Source organism: Podarcis pityusensis (assembly GCF_964106645.2).
Source record: "Podarcis pityusensis genome assembly, chromosome: 11".
NCBI classification, from domain to species: Eukaryota; Metazoa; Chordata; class Lepidosauria; order Squamata; family Lacertidae; genus Podarcis; species Podarcis pityusensis.
In genome coordinates this window covers 49,168,272-49,191,536 of record NC_138036.1, presented here as the reverse complement: position 1 = coordinate 49,191,536, position 23,265 = coordinate 49,168,272, and the positions used below count along the sequence as shown (strand labels likewise).

At 42.0% G+C, this 23,265-nt stretch overlaps 1 long non-coding RNA gene across 2 annotated transcripts; it reads left to right on the top strand.

Moving 5' to 3' along the window:
• The first annotated feature begins 820 nt into the window (after positions 1–820).
• LOC308458475 lies at positions 821–22,284 on the top strand. 2 transcript variants are annotated; one of them, XR_013977456.1, is made up of 3 exons: positions 821–1,044; positions 18,488–18,572; positions 20,796–22,284. It is a non-coding gene; the product is annotated as an uncharacterized lncRNA (long non-coding RNA). The 2 variants fall into 2 exon arrangements; XR_013977457.1 differs by having other exon boundaries at positions 18,465–18,572.
• Positions 22,285–23,265: the final 981 nt, after the last annotated feature.

Sequence of the window (23,265 nt, the reverse complement as noted above, 5' to 3'; positions counted from 1 at the left end):
CCTACCCCTAAATATCAGTCTAAAAATATATAAGGCTATGGGAAGCATTAAATAAAAAGATGAATGAAAATGTGTTGTTGTAAATAAAAATATGCCCTTTTCCCTTATGGGGTATCCAAGAGCCCATATAGAGTCCTTACATAGGTTCCCTATTGGTAGGAGAAAATAACAGAGGCCAACCAGAGAATATTGAGAAGCAAAGCAGCTAGTAAGCTTGATCTTTATTGATCTGTTGCAACAGGGTGCTCCCCTCACACGCAGGAGAGGAAGAGGACCCCCAAAAATGCTATGCAAGGGCTTATAAAGACTTTTGAAATTCCCATCCTCTAGATCAAGACCACCCCCAGAAACATTATGCATTCATCACAGAAGGGGTGTAACCTAAGACCACCCCTCAGATAAGGCGGTCTAAAACAGAACATTTGCATGTTGTTTTCTCCTGTCGCTTTGTTTATTTCCTGTCTGGCAGGTTACTTGATTGGATTTCTTGGGGAGCCTTGGCAGTCTTTTGTAATGATAAGGCTCACACCCTTATTCAAACACAGATTAAGACAGGATTTGTGAAGGAAGAGACAATGGGGAGGCTTTTCCATTTTTTACCATGCAGAGAAACATTTGCTCAGTTTAGGAATCAAAATGGTTCCAGGTTGGCTTTCCTGTGCTGATCTATGTACGTGTGGTTATGAACGTTGCCATATATCTAAAACCATAAAATTCCTATCACATTATAAATACCAAAACAAAATATAAATCCTGTTCTCCTCTCCCACACGCCCATGGACACTCACTCTCACTGCTCCTACCACTCCTGACTCCTGGACTGGACACCTCTGGTTTGTGACATTCAAAAAGATGTCACAAAGGAGGGCAGGTCACTGTTACCTTGACAACCCACCTATCTGGGCACTGCTCCTCAGTCTTCAAAGTTCTTGAGAACTTTGAGGCACCTAATAGTCTGTCTGAAACATCTTGTTGAAACATCTCTGTGTCTTGCCAAATGTGAGGTGGTTCTTTTTATGAGATTCAGAAGCAATACAAACACAAGTGAGTGAGAAAATTAAAGATTTTATTCTAAACAGCAACCGTTATATACAGTACCAAGCAGGCACTTCAATCTGCCCTCAAGAAGTGGCAAAGTGACCCCCAGGTAGCCTCAGGTTGTACGACCCCCTGGCCATGAGTTCGTACACGAGCATCTGAGCTATGCCTCAAAATCATCTCATTTATAGATTACTGATAGCATGTATGGCTTGCCCAACTTCCCATGTGCAGATTATTCATTAGCTAGCCCCCTCTTCCAATATCGCACGTTCCTCCAAACAATGTCTAACATCAAAGAAGGTCAGAAGGTACCCTGCATTATCGCGTCTTCCTTCCACCAGATTAGACATTAAAGGCTGCTCTCAGCCATCAAAGAGTAGAACAACAGATAGAGGGGAAGTAAACAGGAGCAGGAAGAGAATACCATGTCAGATCACTTATCTCCTTGAAATACAATTATCTTCTGGATAAATTGCCCCTACACTTGGTTCATATTCATATCTCCGTTTCAGATTATCCTGATTTCTAAGAGAACCACCCCAATCTCCTTTTAAATACAATATGAAATGCACACCTCCCGGGTTTAGGGAGTATAGGGGTACTCTCCTTTTGACTCAAGAAAACCACCATTTTATAATTCAAATCAGGGGAAATAAATACAGTAAATGGACCAAAGTACAAAGATTCACAAAATGTTTAGGGGTGTGCATACCCCTGCGGCCCCCCCCCCCGAAAAAAAAGCACTGCTTCTATGATTCTATTGTTTTGATGGGGTGAAGTTAAGACACTGGAATCAGCAGGAATTGTCCAAACATCATTCAGCTATGAAAAGCTCTTGTTTGGAAATTTGCTGAAATATTTCTGTTAAGGAATTATCATTTTCTTCCATATCAATAACCTTTATTTAATAATGTGGAACATTTTTTAAATCCTGCCTGTGAGCATAAAACATCGAAGGCAGCTAATCTTGCCGGCAATGAGCCATCAAGATCTTCACTGCTGTTGAATATTGTATTGGAAGGCAGTCCTGTTCAGGGAAGTTTTTAATGGCAGTTTTTTTTTTCCATTGTGCTTTTAATACAAGGTGTGACCAGAAAGTTTGGTGAATGGTCACAGAAATCGGACAGTGAGAAATAGTTGAACATACATACCTTACAGGCCTTCAAAGTAGACCCCCTCTGATACAATGCACCGTTGACAACATTTGTAGAACTGTTGGAAACTTCTGGAGAAGTCATCGTCTCGTACAGCTGTCAGTTCCCTCATCACAGTAGCTTGGATGTGTGAAATGTTGGAAAATCTGTGCCCTTTCACTGCAGATTTCAGTTTGGAGGGGAAAGAAATCCAGTGGGGCCAGATTAGGAGAATATGGGGGGGGGGGGTGTGATGGCCTGGGAATCGGATTCAGAGGCTGAACCTGAGGAATGCCAGCCTGCACAGGATTCCCCGCCTCCAGGACCAGCTGAGCCGGGGCTGGGGCTTGAACCTGAAGGGTCCTCATCTGTGCCGGATCCTCAGGAGCAGACACCAGCTGAATCCGCTCTGGCTCCAGAGGTGATCGAGGACCCATTGCCTGCAGGTGCTCCACTCTCAGCCCCATCAGGGGAAGAGGAGGTTGCCTCTGGGTCCGGTAACCCTCCAGCCTCTCCTGAGCTGCAGAGGCTCAGGGCAGAGAGGCAGAGGGAACTAAGTTCCTGCAGGAGGAGTGCTCGCCTCCAGGCCAGGAGAGGCGAGTCACCTGTGGACCGGGGCCGCCCTATGCCTCGGGGCAGATAAAAGCCAGCCAGCCCCAGTCCCAGGTTGCGGGAGCAACATTGCTGGTAGCCTGTTCCTTCCGGCACCCTGTCCTGCTCTTCTGCCAGAGTTCCTGACCTTACCTGACTCCTTGTCTTGGACCCCGCTTCAGCCTTGACGGACAGTCTCCATACCGCACCCTCGACCTCGGACTGGACTCAGACCATGCCGCACGGTAACCCCCTGGGACCAGCACAGTGGGACAACTCCGTAACCTCAGTAATGATTTCACGTGGAATGTACTATTCTTCCACCACCGTTGGGACGGACAAACGCCAATCCCACATCAATAACTCATGATCTCTGTCGACATTTGCCACTGTTCTGCTCGTTGATGGTCTGCCAGACTGAGGGTCATCTTCGATGGTTTGCCGCCCTTCACAGAAACGCTGAAGCCACTCATACGCTGTCTTTCGAGTTGCAGCTTCATCTCTGTACACAACTGTCAGCATTTCGTGGGTTTCCGATGCCGATTTACCCAGTTTGAAACAGAATTTCATATCGACTCTCTGCTCCATTTTCAGTCACAACACACTGCACTATTAACAGCTACTAAATGCTATCGCATGGACGTAGGCCTGTCAACAAATGCCGAGACACATGCACATACGTTAGCTAAGATACGGACGAACGCCTCCCTCGTGTTTCTGCGAATCCAGCAGTTCCCATTATCACATACAGCAGTGATTCACCCTACTTTCCAGTCACACCTTATATTTTGTTGGGAGCTGCCCAGGTTGGCTGGGGCCACCCGTTCAGATGAGCGCCATATAAATAATAAAATTATTATGATTATTATTATTACCCAGGAAAGAGGAAACGGCAGGCAGAAATAGGGGTATGTAGCTAATCCACAAATAGGGTAGATTCTTGAATTCCTTGAGCACTTGAGATTTTGCCATGTGATGCCAATAAAGGTTTGATGATGATGATGATGATTTTGCCCTTTGAACTGGAGTAAATCACTGTCCCCTGTATTATAAAGCAGTTTTCATGCTCTGTGAAATAAAGGGTGATTGATTAGCTACTGCACCATAACTGCTTCCTTTGGTTGCTGTAATGAAGATGTTTCAATCCTTTTAAAATAGCATATTATATTTGATTTTATTGCAATTGCTTCTGACAGCCTGCGATATTCTTTTTTAAAAAATATAAAGAAAAGTTGCGGGAGCAGCCTGTTCATTGGCACACCTGTCTTCTGCTGATGTCCGAAATGCGAAGCCGGGAGACTGTCTGTCTCGTATAATTGCATTGCAAGCAAGTGGAAGTCATATGGCGGGGGTCACTTTTCCTGGCGATGCTTAGCAATGCAGACAGGAGCGCCCTCCACAATTTATTTATTTATTGGTACAAATGCATTGATTGAAAAGAGGGTGAAAGTGTTTTTCTTTCCCCCCAGTTGGAAAACAATGTGAAGCTACTTTCCAAAATGTATAAGTTGTTGCTGGGATGGCATACTAAAGATGAAGAAGTTAAATCGGTGATGATACAATGGGCAAAAGATATTGGGCAATAATATTCAGTTTTCATCTTGGGAAACGTTATGGAGGGAGGATTTAAAATTTACAGCATGCTGTGCGTTGAAGAAAAACTATATGAAAATGATGTATCGCTGGTATTTAACACCTATAAAATTAGCAAAAATGTATAGCATTTCTTCAAACGTGGGAAGTGTAAGGAAAAGGAAGGCACGTTCTACTATATGTGGAGAACATGCAAAATAACAAAGACATTCTGGGAAATGATATACAGTGGTATCTCGGGTTATGTACTTAATTCGTTCTGGAGGTCCGTTCTTAACCTGAAACTGTTCTTAACCTGAAGCACCACTTTAGCTAATGGGGCCTCCTGCTGCTGCCGCTGTGCCACCGGAGCACAATTTCTGTTCTCATCCTGAAGCAAAGTTCTTAACCCGAGGTAATATTTCTGGGTTAGCGGAGTCTGTAACCTGAAGCGTATGTAACCTGAGGTACCACTGTATAATGAGTTAAATAAAAGTTTTAAATAACGTTTATGAAAAAACCAGAAGCTTTTTTACTAGGAAATTTAGATGCAGAAATACCAAAGGAGCAGAAAATTGTTTATGTATGATGTATGATGACAGCAGCACGGATACTACCGGCCCAGAGATGGAAAGAAGATAAAGTCCTGACCAGAGACGAATGGTTGATAAAGTTGATGGACTACGCCGAAATGGTGAAAATGACTGGGAAAATCAGAAACCAAGAAGATGGAAACTTTAATAAGGAATGGGAAAAATTCATAAGTTATCTAAGAGAACACTGTAAACAACTAAAAACTTTGCCAGGATTTGAGTAACACTTGTAATGTATTAAAAGGGTAAAAATGGACTATTTTAAGAAAAATGGAGAAACTATATGACACAGCAGAAAAAAGTGTGATAATGGAAACCATGGAGGGGTGGAGGGAAGTCTAAGGATTTCGGAAATCCTAAATGTTGACGATTATGATTATTGTTTGAATACAAATGTATGTTGTAAAATTGAATTTTTAAAATTAAAAAAGCGGGGGAAAGTGTTTTTCCCGCCAGCTAGAGTGAGGGCAGTTCTCATTTCGTCACATGGCCGATTCTGATTAGCTGTGTGTGATGCCTTATTTTCTGGGATCGCCTATGTCACAATTTGTAGAAAACAAATAGACAGTACTGAGATGGTTAAAATGCTTCCACTTCCACTGGAGACCTTTTTAAAAAACCAGTACCGTCATATTACAGTCATAGCTTATGCACCAAACCTGCATCTAAGCATGGAAATGTTTCCAATTTTTATTCAATTTTTTAAAAAATGAATGTATATATTAAAACTATGTCTAAAGCCTTCTTCTTCTTCTTCTTCTTCTTCTTCTTCTTCTTCTTCTTCGATCACTTGTAGCTGAGTAAGATTGTCTTCCATAAACACGGTTTTAGCAGTGAGTCCATAAGTGACTGTGGAGGCCAATTCTGGATCCACACGTCCTTCCACAGTGGGGACATAGGTTTCCAGGTGGGAGTTGATCATGGTGCGGGTTTGCCAAGCGTGCCTTCCTCTTGGCATGTTTCTTGTCCTGAGTTCGAGTGTCTTCAAAGCCCATGACACCTTTGGTAAAGACTGTTCTCCTCACAGGCCAGTGTTTCACAATTGTTGGTGTTTATCCTACTTTTTTTTAGATTTGCCCTGAGAGAGACTTTAAACCTCTTTTGTTGACCACCAGCATTACGCTTTCCATTTTTAAGTTCAGAATAGAGTAGTTGCTTTGGAAGACGATAATCAGGCATCCGCACAACATGACCAGTCCAACAAAGTTGATGTTGAAGATCACTGCTTCGACATTGGTGATCTTTGCTTCTTCCAGTACACTGGCATAAGTTCGCCTACCACTTTACTAAAGGGATCATTGCAAGTTTCTCCAATTTTGGATTCTTTGGTGTGCATCTTTGGACTACAAGAGTTGGGGCTGGTTCTGTTGGCCAAAGCCAATGCGGCAACTTTCGGTCAACGGAAACCCTTTGCCTTTTTGCCTTTCCATTCTGACTGGGGAACGTAATTCTCGTGAGTTTATCGGTCCCTTTTGTGATGCCATTGGAGGACTGTGGAATGGGCAATTTGGAAGAAAGCCTTGGGTAGTAAATATATCGAGTGATTTAAGAAGCTAAAATATCATAACAGAAATTATGGTTGTACTACAGGGCATATATTATTTCTGGTTTCCTGGCCAGCTAATATAAAATACAAAATACATGTCTGTTTTTCTATCGGTTCATAGTTGCTCTGTCAGGCAAGCCTTTGGCTTTTAACTACGCACATGTGATTAGGCAGATAAAGAGATCATGAGGCAGAAAATAGATCTTAACAGCTGATTCCAGATATTCATAAGTGTGTTTAATAACCTATCATTTGATGCCCCATGGTTATAGCAGCCATTAGCTTGACACTCTGGGATTATTTAAGAAATTGCCGTTATTAAAAACGGGCAACTGAAAAGTGAGACATATTTATCTCTTAGTTTTACGCACAAGCAATTAATTGGTCTAAATTATACTTGGTTCTAATGCTGGGGCTTATTTATAGTGTAGCTGAGGATTTATTGCTCTGCTCTGCTTCCTGGAACATATCACTGGCCAAGTTTGGGCATTCTATGTGATTATTATAGCTATTTTGCAAAATGGTGAAGGAGAGAGGAGTGTCCGGAGCTCTAGGAGGTTTTATTTCATTACATTTTAGATTTATAACATGTTTTAACCACATAGGCTAAGAGTGGCTAACAACCTTATAAAGAAAACTAAAGCTATTGTTTATTTAAATCCCACTAAAATAACGCTTACTTGTCCTCAGCCAGTAAGGTCTATTTCACACAGTTGGATTATTCGTACAATAAATGTGGACCACACATCTTTCACTGAGTTTATATTGCATCCCAGCACACAACTGCAGTATTCCTCTGCTCCTTGAGTAGCCAACATGGTGCCCTCCATATGCTTTGGACTACAACTCCCATCATCCTGGCCATTGACCATGCTGGCTGAGACTTCTGGAGAACATCACATTGACTTCCTCTACTCTACTTCCACACTGGTTTTTTTGTTTTATTTTATTTTAATTAGATACCGCCCTATACCAGGAGGTCTCAGGGCTGTTCACAGAAAAGATCACAATATATAAAATCAAAATAGGAATAATAACCCAATAACACCCCCCCACACACACACACAAAAAGAGCCACATTTTAAAAGGGTATAGGATGTCATTCAGATCAATCAAAGGATTGGTTAAAAAGGAACATTTTTGCCTGGTGCCCAAAGGTGTATAGTGAAGGCGCCAGGCGAACTTCCCTGGGGAGAGCATTCGACAGACGGGGGGCCAATGCAGAGAAGGCCTCTTCTCATGTTGCCACCCTGTGGACCTCTCAAGGAGGAGGCACACGAAGGAGGGCCTCAGAAGATGATCTCAGGGTCCGGGTAGGTTCATATGGAAAGAGGTGGTCCTTGAGGTATTGTGGTCCTGAGCCATTTAAGGCTTTATAGGTCAAAACCAGCACTTTCAATTGGGCCTGGAAATTAATTGGTAGCCAGTGCTGTCAGACCAGGATCAGTGTAATATGCTCAAACCGTCTTGCTCCGGTGAGCAACATGGCCACTGAATTCTGCACTAGCTGAAGTTTCCAACTGTCTTCAGAGGCATATAGCACATTGCAGCAATCTAACCTTGAAGTTACCAGAGCATAGACAACAGTAGTTAGGCTATCCCTGTCCAAATAGGGGCGTAGCTGGGCCACCAGTCGAAGCTGATGGAAGGTACTCTGGGCCACTGAGGCCACAATTGAATATAGTTCTGCCAATGTCACATGCCCATCTTGCAAAAATCTCCAATGGTCACAGAATGGCCTAGTGGTTGTATAGTTCATGGCACTTGAATGAGGCCTAATGTAGCATATTTGTGGGATACAGGTTTGCAAAGATGGTGTCAGAGTTGCTTCCAGATCCTAGCTCACAGAGGATCACGCTAGCCAGCGATCATTAAATAAAAGTCTTTATTGAGTTACAGTTTCCATTCTCAAGCTGCTGCGTGCAACCCTACGTCTAATGGTTAGATCGGCGAAGCCCCATCTGAGTCTCCGCCCCTTGTACACCAACTTAATATCCTAGCCTTGCTCCACCTTTTCCGCCTGACTGTTCTTCTCTGGGTCCCTCTGCCCCCCGGGGTCTCTTCCTTCCGGGATTCCTCTGACGCTGACGCTGACCCCCCTGACTCTTCTCCCTCCTTTCGGCGGGCTTTAGGACCTGGCTCCCTTTCCGGGCTGCCTACTGCGCCACCTTCCTGTGCATTTGAACTTGTCGCGCGCGCCCAACCTTCCACCTTCCGTCTGACCGTTTCTTCGCTCCCCGATGGAGGTGTGGCCACTCCTGACTCGTGCCCTCCCCCCTGTTGTGAGCTGCCAGCGCTTGATCCCTGGCGCCCTTCCTCTTCCCTGCTCTCTGGCGGTGACGCTGGTCCCGATTTCCAACTGCTCCCCTCTGAGTCCCCTCTGGCTCTATCTTCCTGGGGTGTCCCCCTAGGCTCCCCCCTTGCCCTGGCCACTGGTGCTCCTTTCTGTGAATCTTCTGATTCACTGGAAAGACTCGGAGATCTCGGGTCGTCGTCATCACTCATCTTTTCTTCTGCCTCCTCCCCCTCGCTCTCTGTTTCCTCCCTTGCCCTTGCCTCTGCTCCTGAACCCCTGACAGATGGTTACTGATATTTAATCCTGAACCCTGCTAGTCATTGACTGGCTCCACTTTGGTTGGTTTGTCTTTCCAAATCCGCCTCTGGAAATGGTCGGTGGTTTGCTTGTGACCAACAAACTAGACTATGAAACCATGGTTTGAAGGCAGCTTATGAATCTTGACTTGTGTTAACCGCAATGTCATGTCACATGCCAACACACTATCCTGGCTTAATCTTAGTTTCATAGAATTGTAGAGTTGAAAAGGACCACATAGTGCAGAAATTTTTCACCCAAGGTGGGGCTCGATTCCATGAGCCTGAGATTAAAAATCTTATGGGCTACTGAAGGAGCTAATCTTATTTTTGTGCCCTGTCTCACCTGGGTATAGAACATGGGAATGCTTAAAAGACAAGATCCACATTAGGCAAAACAAGGTATGGTTACTTTCCTTGTGTATAAAACTGTTGCTTGGTTTGTTCCACCAACCATGGTTTAAAACAAAGCTTAGCATTATGTGAAAACACAACCACTATGGCGTCTGCTCTCTTCTCCACTTCTAAATATGTCTCAAAGTGTTTGAGCAGTGGAGCGTTCAACTTTGTTGAAAGTTCTCTGGCTAAATAACTGGCAGTCAAAGTGTCACATTTAGTGTGCCGACAACACGAACAAGAATTATGCTGCAGTATATTTTTATTTCCTTCTAGCCCATAATGATGTCTCATTATAATTTTACTTCCATGCATCGTGTTAAATAAGCGAAAATTAATTTGCTCTTAATGCCGTTTTTAATAATGTCACATAACCAGTCCACTATAGCTCCTCAATCACTGGGACAAAGTGCATTGGGCCAAATGTGATCCAGAGAGCAATGTTTTACCATGCAATTTTCCTGATCCAAATAATATCATTTCTGAAAAATACAGGCTGTTCACATGGCCCAGTTTTTTAGAAAGAAAAGTTGTGATTTTGCTGTTGCTTTTGAACCTTTCTTCATAGAAAGATGAGGCTAGCAACACTCTAATTCTGGTGTTATATACAGTGGTACCTCGGGTTACATACGCTTCAGGTTACATACGCTTCAGGTTACAGACTCCGCTAACCCAGAAATAGTGCTTCAGGTTAAGAACTTTGCTTCAGGATAAGAACAGAAATCTTGCTTCGGCGGCGCGGCAGCAGCAGGAGGCCCCATTAGCTAAAGTGGTGCTTCAGGTTAAGAACAGTTTCAGGTTATGAACGGACCTCCGGAACGAATTAAGTACTTAACCCGAGGTACCACTGTATCAGTATATGTTCTAATTGAGATTGATGATATACTTTTAACCTGTTTTGACTCTTATGGGTTTATCTGACAGTACTCTGCTTTTTCCTTTAAAGTGGCATATAAATTAAATAACAACACCAAATCAAGATATGGTGCAAAGGGAAGGAGCAGCGTGTGACTGTACCAATCACGGTAATAAGACTACAACTCCTGAGTGTTAGTTATATAAGGAGACATGGGACACAGGTGGCGCTGTGGTTTAAACCACTGAGTCTCTTGGGCTTGCCGATCGGAAGGTCGGTGGTTCGAATCCGCATGACGGGGTGAGCTCCTGTTGCACTGTCCCAGCTGCTGCTAATCTAGCAGTTGAAAGCACACCGGTGCAAGTAGATAAAAGAGGTACCACGGTGGCGGGAAGGTAAACGCCATTTCCGGGCGTTCTGCTTTCCGTCACAGTGTTCAGTTGTGCCAGAAGCAGTTTAGTCCTGTTGGCCACATGACCCAGAAAGCTGTCTGTGGACAAACGCCAGCTCCCTCGGCCCGAAAGCGAGATGAGCACCACACCCCATAGTTGAATTTGATTGGACTTCACCATCCAGGGGTCCTTTAAAGGTAAAGGGACCCCTGACCATTAAGTCCAGTTGTGAACAACTCTGAGGTTGCGGCGCTCCCAGGTAATGTGGCCAGTATGACTAAGCCATTTCTGGCACAACAGAACACCGAAACCAGAGCAGCGCACAGAAACACCGTTTACCTTCCTGCCGGAGTGGTACCTATTTATCTACTTGCACTTTTGGGTGTGCTTTCATAAGCGTTACTTACTTTTGAGAAAATATGCATAGGATTGTACTGTAAGTGTGCCTACCCATTGGATTGTATATATGGAGTTGTATCAAACTTAATTATACTCAGTGCTTTTTTCTGGGGGGGACGCAGGGGTATGCACGCGCCTAAACATTTTGTGAATCTTTGTACTTTTGTCCATTTATTGTATTTATTTTTCCTGATATGAACTATAAAATGGTGATTTTCTTGAGTCGAAATGAGAGTACCCCTAAACATTCTTTTTTTGGGGGGGGGGGGAGGCACTGATTATACTCTGGATAAACCCATAGAAGTCAACAGACAATTAGTTATAATGAATTTAAATTCACTTATTTCATTTTTTTTTCACCTAGCAGATTTTATTTATTTTATTTTTTTATAAGATATTTATTAGGATTTTTTAAAAATATTACAATGAAAAATGAAAAAGAAAAAAAATACAAAATAAAAATGATTAAAAACCACTCCATTTTTCTATTACTTATTTTCCTTAGCTTGTTTCCCGGACCTCCTCATACCTCCCTTTTTTGTATTCCAGTTCAGTTTTTTGGTTCAGCAAATCCTTACCCTCTTTGTTTATCCTAATCTTTGGTCTTAAAATAGTAACGTTAGATTTTTACCTATTAACAACCCATTTTTCATATTCCCTTAAAGCATTACAGCTGGAAACCACTTAATTTCTATCCAACATCATTCTAACATTCATTAATTTTACAATATTTCTGTAGATAATCTTTGAATCTCTTCCAATCTTCTTCCACCGACTCTTCTCCCTGGTCTCGGATTCTGCCAGTCATTTCTGCCAGTTCCATATAGTCCATCAGCTTCATCTGCCATTCTTCCAGAGTGGGTAAATCTTGTGTCTTCCAATACTTTGCAATGAGTATTCTTGCTGCTGTTGTGGCATACATAAAAAAAGTTCTATCCTTCTTTGGCACCAATTGGCCGACTATGCCTAGGAGAAAGGCCTCTGGTTTCTTCAAGAAGGTATATTTAAATACCTTTTTCAGTTCAATGTATATCATTTCCCAGAAAGCCTTAATCCTTGGGCACGTCCACCAAAGGTGAAAGAATGTACCTTCAGTTTCTTTACATTTCCAGCATTTGTTATCAGGCAAATGATAAATTTTTGCAAGCTTGACTGGGGTCATGTACCACCTGTATATCATTTTCATAATATTCTCTCTTAAGGCATTACATGCCGTAAACTTCATACCTGTGGTCCACAACTGTTCCCAGTCAGCAAACATAATGTTATGTCCAAGATCTTGTGCCCATTTAATCATAGCAGATTTCACCGTTTCATCCTGAGTATTCCATTTCAACAGCAAGTTATACATTTTTGACAAAATCTTAGTTTTGGGTTCTAACAGTTCTGTTTCTAATTTTGATTTTTCCACCTGGAAACCAATTTTCTTGTCCAAATTATATGCCTCCATTATCTGATAATAATGAAGCCAGTCTCGCACTTTGTTTTTTAATTTCTCAAAACTCTGCAATTTCAGTCTATCTCCGTCTTGTTCCAAAATTTCCCAATATTTCGGCCATTTGACCATATTGAGCTTTTTCAGAGCTTTTGCTTCCATCGGTGACAACCACCTTGGAGTTTTATTTTCCAATAAGTCCTTGTATCTTATCCAGACATTAAACAATGCTTTCCTGACAATGTGATTTTTAAATGCTTTATGTGCTTTGACCTTATCATACCACAGATATGCATGCCATCCAAATACATTGTTAAAACCTTCTAAATCCAAAATGTCAGTGTTTTCAAGAAGCAACCATTCTTTCAACCAGCAAAAAGCTGCTGATTCATAGTAAAGTTTAAAGTCTGGCAGGGCAAATCCACCTCTTTCCTTTGCATCTGTTAGTATTTTAAATTTTATTCTAGGCATCTTGCCCTGCCAGACAAATTTAGAAATATCTCTCTGCCACCTCTTGAAACAGTCCATTTTGTCCACAATTTGCAATGTTTGAAACAAAAACAACATTCTAGGCAATACATTCATTTTTACCGCAGCAATACGGCCCAACAGTGAAAGCTTCAAATTTGACCAAATTTCTAAATCTTTTTTCACTTCAGCCCAGCATTTTTCATAGTTGTCTTTAAATAAATTCCCATTTTTTGCTGTCATGTTAATCCCCAAGTATTTAACTTTCTTAACTACTGTTAAACCTGTCTCATTCTGAAACCTCTCTCTCTCCATTGGTGTTAAATTTTTCTCTAAAACCTTGGTCTTTAACTTATTCAACTTAAATCCTGCAACTTGACCAAATTCTTGAATCAGTTCTAAAACTCTTTTGGTACTAGATTCTGGCTCCTGTAACGTCAATACTAAGTCATCTGCAAATGCTCTCAATTTGTACTGTTTGGCTCCGACCTGTATACCTTTAACCAACCGGTCCCTTCTAATCATATTCAGCAGAACCTCCAGGACCGATATAAAAAGCAATGGGGAAATTGGGCAACCTTATCTTGTCCCTTTTTCTATCCTAAATTATTCCGTCACCACATTATTTACAATTAGTTTAGCCTTTTGTTCTGAATAAATTGCACTTATACCGTTTTCAAAACCTTGGCCTACCCCCATCCCCTGTAGGTTCTTCTTCATAAAACTCCAAGAGATATTATCAAAGGCTTTCTCCGCGTCCGCAAATATCAAAACTGCTTTAGTATTTATGTTCACTTCTAGTTTTTCCAAAATGTCAATTATATTTCTCAAATTATCGGACAAGTGTCTTCCCGGGAGAAAGCCCACTTGGTCTTTATGAATCTCTTCCATCAATACTTTTTTCAATCTCTTGGCCAAAATGTCTGCAAAAATTTTGTAATCCACATTAAGTAACGATATGCGGCGGTAGTTCTTAAGCTGAGTCTTTTCAGTCTCTGTCTTCGGTATAAGTGTAATATACGTCTCTTTCCAAGACTCTGGTGCCCTTTTCCCTTCCAATATTTCATTGCAGACTTCCTTTAGAGGTTGTAATAGCCACTCTTTCAAAGATCTATAATATCTAGAAGTCAGCCCATCCAGTCCTGGAGATTTGCCTAATTGCATGTTTTGAATGGCACCTTCTACTTCCTGTTCAGATATTTTATAGTTCAACATTAATTTACTTTCTTGGGATATTTTTTGTAATCCATTTGTCTTCAGAAATCGGTCTATATCCATTTCTTTCTGTGGCCCTTGTGTATATAGTTGTTTAAAATACCTCTGGAAACAGTTTCTAATCTCAGTTGGGTTATGTATATTCTTTCCTTCCACTTCTAAATTTGTAATAGTATTTAATTTTTGTCTTTTTTTCATTTGCCAGGCCAGCAATTTCCCACATTTGTTAGCTGATTCAAATGTTTTTTGTCTCATTTGTTTAATTTTCCATTCTATTTCCTGATTCATCATTTCCATATATTGTACTTGATATAACTTTATTTCTCTCAAAATCTCCTGCGACTTTGGTTTTGCTCTCAATTTCTTTTCACTTTCTTTTATTTTCCCCAAAATTTTATCTTTCTTCTCATTTTGACTTCTCTTCTTTATTGCATTCTGTTGTATCAAAAACCCTCTCATAACAGCTTTACTTGCGTCCCAGATTACTCTTTTTTCTACATTAGTATTCATATTTATTTCAAAATAGTCTCTCAAGGTTTTTTGGGCCTTTTTATACACTTCTTCATCTCTGAATAAGGTGTCATTCATCCTCCATCTGAAGGAGCCAGCTGATGTTAGTTTCAACTCCATCCTTACCGCATTATGGTCGGAGCAGGTTTTTGGGCAGATTTCCACTTTCTTTATCTTTGGTGCCATTCCTCTAGTTACCCATATTTGGTCAATTCTAGTCCATGTCATCTTAGCTTCAGAAAAGAAGGTTCCCTCTCTTCCCAAGGGGTTCTTTGTTCTCCAAGTGTCCACTAAATCAAAATTGTCTGTCATCTCAAAAAATGTTTTCGGTAGTCTACCATCCTTGGTAACTACCTGTCTTTGTGCCTTAACCATGTTTGTAGATACTACTCCATTCATATCCCCCATCAAAATCAGATTGTAATCCAAATAATCCAATAAGGTCTCATGCAACTTTTTAAAGAATTCAGATTTCCCCTCATTCGGTGCATAAATTCCTACTATCAAAAATTTATCTCCTTGAACTTGAATTTCAATTGCCAAAAATCTTCCTTGGTCATCTTTAAAAATTAATTTCGGTGATAGTCTCTCCTTTGCATATATCACAACTCCTCTTTTTTTAACTTTGTCAGATGAGATAAACTCCTGTCCCAATCTCTTATTAATCAGTAGTTTCCTGTGTAACCTTGTTACATGTGTTTCTTGTAAACAAATCAAGTCCAATTGTTCCTTTTTTAGTAAATGAAAAACACTTTTTCTCTTCTGAGGAGAATTCAAACCATTACAATTCCAACTTAACAGTTGCAGAGCCATGATGGGGTTACTTCGCTTTACCTCCAACTGCGCCAAGTGTCTGTTCTTGTTCTGTCAGTGGTGTCTCTTTCTCTGGACCATGCAATCCAAAAGATAAGTTTGCTATATCTAGTATTCCTTTTTCCAGTGCTTTTGGCTCTTCTCCGGATTCCACTTCTTTCTGTAGATCTTCTCCGTGATCCTTCAGAAACCGATCTTTGTCATTGACTGATCTTATTTTTATCTTTCTTCCTTTATATTTAAAGGACAGGCCTTGAGGGAATTCCCATCTAAAGATGATTCTATTTCTTCTCAGCAGGGCAACCAGATCTCCGTAGTTGAGCCTTAAGTCCAAAAGGTGTTTTGGAATGTCCTTGAATATCTCCACACTTGAGTCGTAAATTTCCAAAGTCTTTTGGTAATGCAGATTCAAAATTTTGTCTCTTTCCTCTTTTGTTCGAAGGGTAATCAAGCAGTCTCTCACCTTGTTCCTCCTTCCTCCTCTTCCAAGTCTAAATGCACTCACTATCTTAAATTCTTCCTTCCCCAAATCCTGTTGCCAGAAATCTGCGAATTCCTGCATAAGAAAATCAGCCAAATTGTCTTTCTCGCGTTCTGGTACAGCCCTGATTCTTAAATTTCTTTGTTTCTCTTTCAATTCAATCATAGACAATGTCAAACCGTGGTCCTCAAGTTGTTTATATACCGGTGGTATCGTCTCTTGAGTAGCAGTTGCTATATCTTTTGCTTCTTCAGCTATCTTTCGGGTCAAAGCAGATTCCTGTAGTAATTTTTCAATAGACTCTGTGTTGGTATTCACCTTCTGTCCCAAATTATTGATGCTTGTAGTATTCTGGTCAATTTTAACTGATGCTTCAGCTACTTGTTTATTTGTTTCAGCTACTTGTTTAGCTAAATTTTCCAAAGATTCATTAATTTTTCCAAGTGCCTGTGCCAAAACGTCTTCGGACGACATAACTTTTGGTTTAACCTGTGGAGGTGCAGCCCCTGGTATTCCAGATGGTCCAGATGTTGAAGCTCTTCACTGCAACGCAGTATCTGTCCGATAGGGTCTGCCAGACCTAGTAGTTTTTTCCTGCGCCAACTCTAACTTTCCTCTCCCATCTGCCATAACACTCTCATGAGAATCCAAGGTCGATCCCACAGCTGGAATTTGTTTTGGAATGGAAAATTCCTCTAGCCCAGTTGTTATTGTAGCAATGTCAAGCCTCCTCTAGGGGGACACAGTAACAGCCAAAGCTTGCAACTTTTAAAATAGAAAATAGTCCTTATAAGTCCCCCAATTCACATAAAAACAACAGTTTCAGTTGCACTTAATCAGTTACTTTAAAACCAGGAGAAGTTCAGAAACACTGTATCTCTTTTGCAGAGTTAGCTGTCAAAAGTCCTCTGCTTACCGATAGGCTTTCCACAGAGCGGCATTCCTTATCTCGGGGCAGTCCGTTCCCAGGTTTTAGGCGGTGGATTTTAACTTCCTTTTCCCCTTTTTTTGCAGATAAATACAGTTCAAACCTTTCCCCCCTCCTCTCCTGCAATCCGGAGGGGAGATCGCTTTCCAGATGTTAAGATTTAAGTCTTTTTCCAAACGTCTTTCCGAGTTTCCGCTTACAGTCTCTTTGCTTTGATCTATTTACAAGAAAGGAAGGCAGACTTGCTGTTTATACCTTCCCGCTTTGGTGCCGAATTAGCTTGTTTTTTTCTTTTAATCCAATTTAATCCTACTCACGGGTAGTTGCTTTCAAAGTCAAATTGTCCCAGGAAAAAGTCAGCGCTCTCCGATAACGGCTATGCGGCTTCACTCCGCGGAAGAAGCAGTCGACTCTCAGCACTGCGCCGCTCACCCCGTTTCGCTCCGGAGCCCTTAAAAGGGTCCCTTCGCAACTTGGGGGGGCGCAAAAGGTGCCCGCCGAGTCCCCACGTTCACAGGCTTCACCCGCCTGTGATTTTTAAAGGGCCCCCGCTTCGCCACAGCGGTCAGACCCGATCCCGCGGAGCTGGTCCCTCAGAGACTCAGAGGGAATCCGCCATTATCGATGGCGCCAACCTGGAAGTCTTAAATTCACTTATTTCAATGGGTCTACTCATTAAGTCAGGTAAAACCCATACTCTTTATATGCAGCAACGGTATAATTGATACTGTCTTTCTCCCCCACCCCAATAAAAAAGCAAGAAAAGGAGCCACATTGAGGGGGAAAGTCAGCATTAATCAATAAAGTTACAAATCAATATGTGCACCAAATTATAGTTTATAACCTTCCCAAATAAAACTTAAACTGCACTTTTCTTTTGAAAGTAAAGCTTGCTTTAAAGAAGTCCAGCAATAAAATATTTCATACATTAATTTACTGTTGCTTTTTTTAAAAAATCCACAAGGTAATTTGCAAGCTTTTAACTCACATTACAAAGTTAAATCATCTTGACTCTTTTTCATGTTTGCTGCAGGACGCATTAGTTTAACATTTCAGCCTACAGTACCGGTTGTTTATTAGAATAGTTTTGAAGAACTACGAATATTTTATGCCAAGCAATGCAGTAAGATTATCAGAGGTTCAAAGCACAGCACTTTGTGTTCTGCTAATACTGGCTAATACTTACTGGCATGTGTCTCCTTGAAACTGTGTAATGTATTTATATCAGTGTTTGTTTTAGTGAATTTAAAAGAGGCATTACAGGAAGAAAATGTAATGTAAATTCTAAACAGTGTGCTGCATTAAATTACTATGCTTGTCTGGTAGTAAACTTTTTTTTCTCTCGGAGCGATGTGAAAATGATTTATAATTGCATTTATGTTTCAAATCTTTTGCTGAAGCATCCTTGCTATCTGGTGACTGTCTGCTGATATATAACTTACGGCCCCCAATTAAAATGTGCCATGCGTATAATTGCAGGGGAATATTTTATCATTTCTACAGGGTATTTCTGGTTCTGGTTTCAGAGCTTGACATCACAGCTGGCAAAATGCTCAAGTCCACTGCAAAGGCTGGCGGGGGAAGCAAGTGCCAGTTTACCAGTTCACCAAGGTAAGCACAACTTTGCTGAATAAACCAAACACAATGACCCAAAATGTACAGTGGTACCTCAGGTTAAGTACTTAATTCGTTCCGGAGGTCCGTACTTAACCTGAAACTGTTCTTAACCTGAAGAACCACTTCAGCTAATGGGGCCTCCTGCTGCCCCCGTGCTGCCGGAGCACGATTTCTGTTCTCATCCTGAAGCAAAGTTCTTAACCCGAGGTACTATTTCTGGGTTAGCAGAGTCTGTAACCTGAAGTATATGTAACCTGAGGTACCACTGTAGTTTGGAAAACCTTGGAGGCAGCAAATCACAAGAGCAGGCGCCGGCAAAAATCACGATGCAGGGAAAACAGTGAAGCCAGGTAGTACTTCTACAGAGCTCCATCCTTATTTCAGACATGATATATCAGTATAGCACAATGTTTAGCTGGTGATATATCACGATGTTGAAAACCAGATATTGCCCAGCCTTACTGTTCCCCTCGACTTAGTTCCATCTTTATTTCAGACATCGTGATATATTGATATATCGTGATGTTTAGTCAGTGATATATTGTTGTAAACCAGATATTGTCCAGCCCCAGTCATCATCATAGTAATGACCAGATTTGAGTAATAATAATAATAATAATAATAATAATTTATCATTTATACCCGCCACTCTGGTCGGCTCCCAACAGAATATTAAAAACACAATAAAACATCAAACATTAATAATGCTTTAAGAGATATGAAAAAAGTTTTACAATTGGGCAAAAGTTTAATGGTAAGGATTTGCTGAACTAACAAACTGAACTGGAATACAAAAAAGGGAGGTATGAGGAGGTCCGGGGAAATAAGTGTAGGGAAGATAGGTTTGGAAAATCAATGTCTTTTTAACTGTTTTATTTTGTTTGTTTCTTTTTTATTCTTTACTTTTTTGTTATATTTTAAAAATTTTACTCTCTTTTCTGTATTCTGTATTTTTTGTATTTTTTGAAACTTTAATAAATATCATTCAAAAAAAATAAAATAAAACATCAAACATTAAAAACTTCCCTGAAGTGCTGTCTTCAGATGTCTTCTAAAAGTCAGATAGTTGTTTATTTCCTTGACATCTGGGAGGAGGGCGTTCCACAGGGTGGGTGCCACTACTGAGAAGGCCCTCTGCATGGTTCCCTGTAACCTCACTTCTTGCCAGAAGGCCCCCTGCACTGGACCTCAGTGTCCGGGCTGAACGATGGGGGTGGAGATGCTCCTTCAGGTATACTGGGCCGAGGCCATTTAAGGCTTTAAAGGTCTGCACCAATACTTTGATTTGTGCTCAGAAACGTACTGAGAGCCAATGTAGGTATTTCAAGACCGGTGTTATGTGGTCCCACTCCCAGTCCCCAGTCTAGCTGCCACATTCTGAATTAATTGTAGTTTCTGGGTCACCTTCAAAGGTAGCCCCACGTAGAGTGCATTGCAGTAGTCCAAGGAATGACAAACCTAGCCTTCCTTCCTTGGAGACATTTGTAGTTCAGTCATATACAAGTTGTCAGTTCGGTCATATATAAGTTGTCAGAATCAATTAAGTAGAAAGATAATATTGATATGCTGTTTGTTTTTTAAAGGGATTTAGCCATTACCCCAACTTCCTATGACAGATGATCAAGTCTATGCCTACATCTTACACTTATTTCACTTCCTTCAGTGCCTACCATTTTTAAGTGGATGACTCCTGCAGTTGGTAGCGTGGAACCCTCACAATTAGACAAATGTTCCTGCCAAGCTGTAAAGAGGATTTGGGGAGGGAAATGGAAGGAAATGTTTGATGCAAGGTGTAATGGGTACCACAGAACTAACAATAAACCTGATCCTGGAATATTTGGTTTCACTAATATGATCCAATTAAGCTGAATCAAAGCATCCTTGGGTTCATTTGTTCAAAGCCATTCCTTCGATGAGGAAACATTAAGTCACGGGTCTCCTTCTCTCTTTCTTTCTTTCTCTCTCTCTCCCTCTCTCTGCCAGCTGCCCATGCGGTTTTATAATCCAAAAAAGCAATGAGGTAGTGAATAACGGGATTACTTTCAGAGGTTAATAATTGGGTGATGGGGAAGTCTTTTGTGATGCTTTAGCACATGCCGAGTCATAACGTAAGGGCAAATTGTCACCAAGAAACTGGAAATAGTATTTTAGATTGGCCTCTTTTGTTAAACGCGTGCTTATGTGAATGTGGGATTGATTTTTTCTCTTTTTTTGCAGGGAATGTGTGGACTCGCAGAGCAAAGTTATCTCCCTAAAGTGCAGGCTTCTTTTAATAGCCTAATTCGTGTTCCCAGCTTGGGTCCACTCAGTCCAGCCTCAGTTATGTTTTTAAGTCGGGAGGGAAGTGTGCTGTGAGACTGCAGGGAAGGGATAAAACTCGCCATTTCGCATTCTTGGTGCCCAGCAGGTCTGTGTGTTCGTTCTGTGGAAGATTTGGCTTTCCATTTGCGACGGGAGCAACTGAGTGCTCTGCGGAAAGGCATTACCTTTTGAGAAATCTCCTTTGGCATCCCATGAAAAAAGCTGCTTAAAGCTAGGCTGCTGAGAATCTGACCAGTAAGAGTATTATTTTCAGAGAGGTCTCCTACTGGAGCTACATCCCTGTTCCAAAAATGGACTATTGTCGAGTTGGCTTAGTTCTTTGTAAGGGAAAGTGATGTGCCATGCTACTTAACTGTCCACGTCCCGCGACTCCGGAGTATGAACTCTTCTAAACTTAACTCTGTTCTGTGTTCATCTCCCTCTCCTTCCATGAGTTTGAAAAAGGATTTGGCCCCTGTGAACTTCGTTTCTGAGATCTGAAAAGAAGAGAAAAGGGTCAACTAAGTCCAACCCTCTGCAAAGCAGGCATCTTTTGCCCAAAGTGGGATTCGAACCCGCAACCTGAGATTCAGATGTTTTCAGGGAGACGTTGGCTGTTTCAGGAACATCCATTTTGACTTGTTGGGAGGCCGTGTGTCAAAGCTAGTGTTACCCCATCACTCTTCTTATTGCAAAAAGTCTGATTTGGGGAGGAAATGGGCTTGTTGCGCAACTTGAATTTGCTGCTCTGTGATTGAACCCCAACTGGAAATAGCAAAGGCCCGACTTCCCCATGTTCCTCGTTGAAGAACACAGCAGCAGGCCCATCGTCACTGAAAGAAGCCTATCATGCAAGGCTGAAGCTCAGTGACAGAGCACATGCTGTCAGGATGATGTCAGCGGCTCCCGGCTGGTTGCCCAGGGAAGTAGAAAAACAAGGAAAAGTTTCTTACCACCCTTTTTTCTTTCAATATTACAGAGAGAGGCTATAGAACCTAGTCTCTTGGTTAATGGCATTGTCCCGAGTGACTGTCCACCCACCATCTCTCCCACTTCCTCAATCGTCATCATCACCATCATCTCCTCTACATTTATTGTGTCCCATTTATTGTGAGGTTTGTGTGTCTTTTCTTACGCAAACATGTTTGGACCTGCTCTTTAGAACAGAGGGGATGGGAAGCTGAGTTGGGAAGAGTAGGAGAGGTTGTCTGGTGGGCAGATAGTTGAAAGGATGACCTTTTCCAACTAAGAATCATCATGGCGGGTTAAGGAGAAAGAAACAAATGCTATCCACGGTTTCAACACTGGGCATCTCTGGTTAAAGACAGATAAGAGCATAAGCAGAGCCTGCTGGGGTCAGTCCAATGGCCCATCTATTTTAGCATCCTGTTCTCACAGTGGCCAGCGAGACGCCTCACTGAGAAGCCCACGAGCAGGATCCGAGCACAGGAACCCTCTCCCCTCCTGTGGTTTCCAGCAACTCAGGTCTGCAATACCTCAAGGACCGCCTCTTTCCGCATGAACCTACCCAGACCCTGAGACCATCTTCTGAGGCCCTCTTTCATGTGCCTCCTCCTCGAGAGGTCCAGAGGGTGGCCACACGAGAACGGGGCCTTCTCTGCAGTGGCTCCCCATCTGTGGAATGCTCTCCCCAGGGAAGTTTGCCTGGCGCCTTCATTATACACCTTTAGGTGCCAGGCAAAAACGTTCCTTTTTAACCAGGCCTTTAGTTGATCTGATTTACTTCCTATGTCCTTTTAAAATGTTTTTTTTTTAGACTTCCGGGTCAGCGCCATCGGTGAATGGCGGAGTTCCTCCGACCGGAGGAACTAGCTCCGTGGAAACTGTGTCTTCCCGCCGCGGTGAAGGTGGGGACCCGCTAGAAATCCCAGGCGGAGGAAGCCTGGGAACGTGGGGTTCGACAGGGCACCTGGAGCGCCCCCCCTACTCACGGGGAACCCCTTTTTGGGATTCCGGAGTGAAGTGGGGTGAGCCGTGCGGTGCTGCGAACTGACTGCTACTTTCACGGAGTGAAGCCGCACAGCCATCGCCGGAGAGCGCTGACTTTTTCCTGTGGACAATTGGATCTAAAACAAGTACCCGTGAGTAGAAACGGAAAATTGGATCAAGAAATATCTTAATTTGGTATCGAAGCGGGAAGGTTCAAAACAGGAAGTCCGCCTTCCGCTTTTTGTACATAGACTGAAGCAAAAACCTTGTAAGCTAAAGCCTGAAAAGTCGTTAAAAAAGTCTAAATTTCCTTCATTTATAACTACTGAAACCCCCTTGGAAGCAGAAGAAAAGGGGGGGGGGACTTTGTTTAACCCCTGCAGGAGAGGGAGTGAAGAAAGATAAGTTTCCACCGTGTCTAACCTGGGAACGGGGT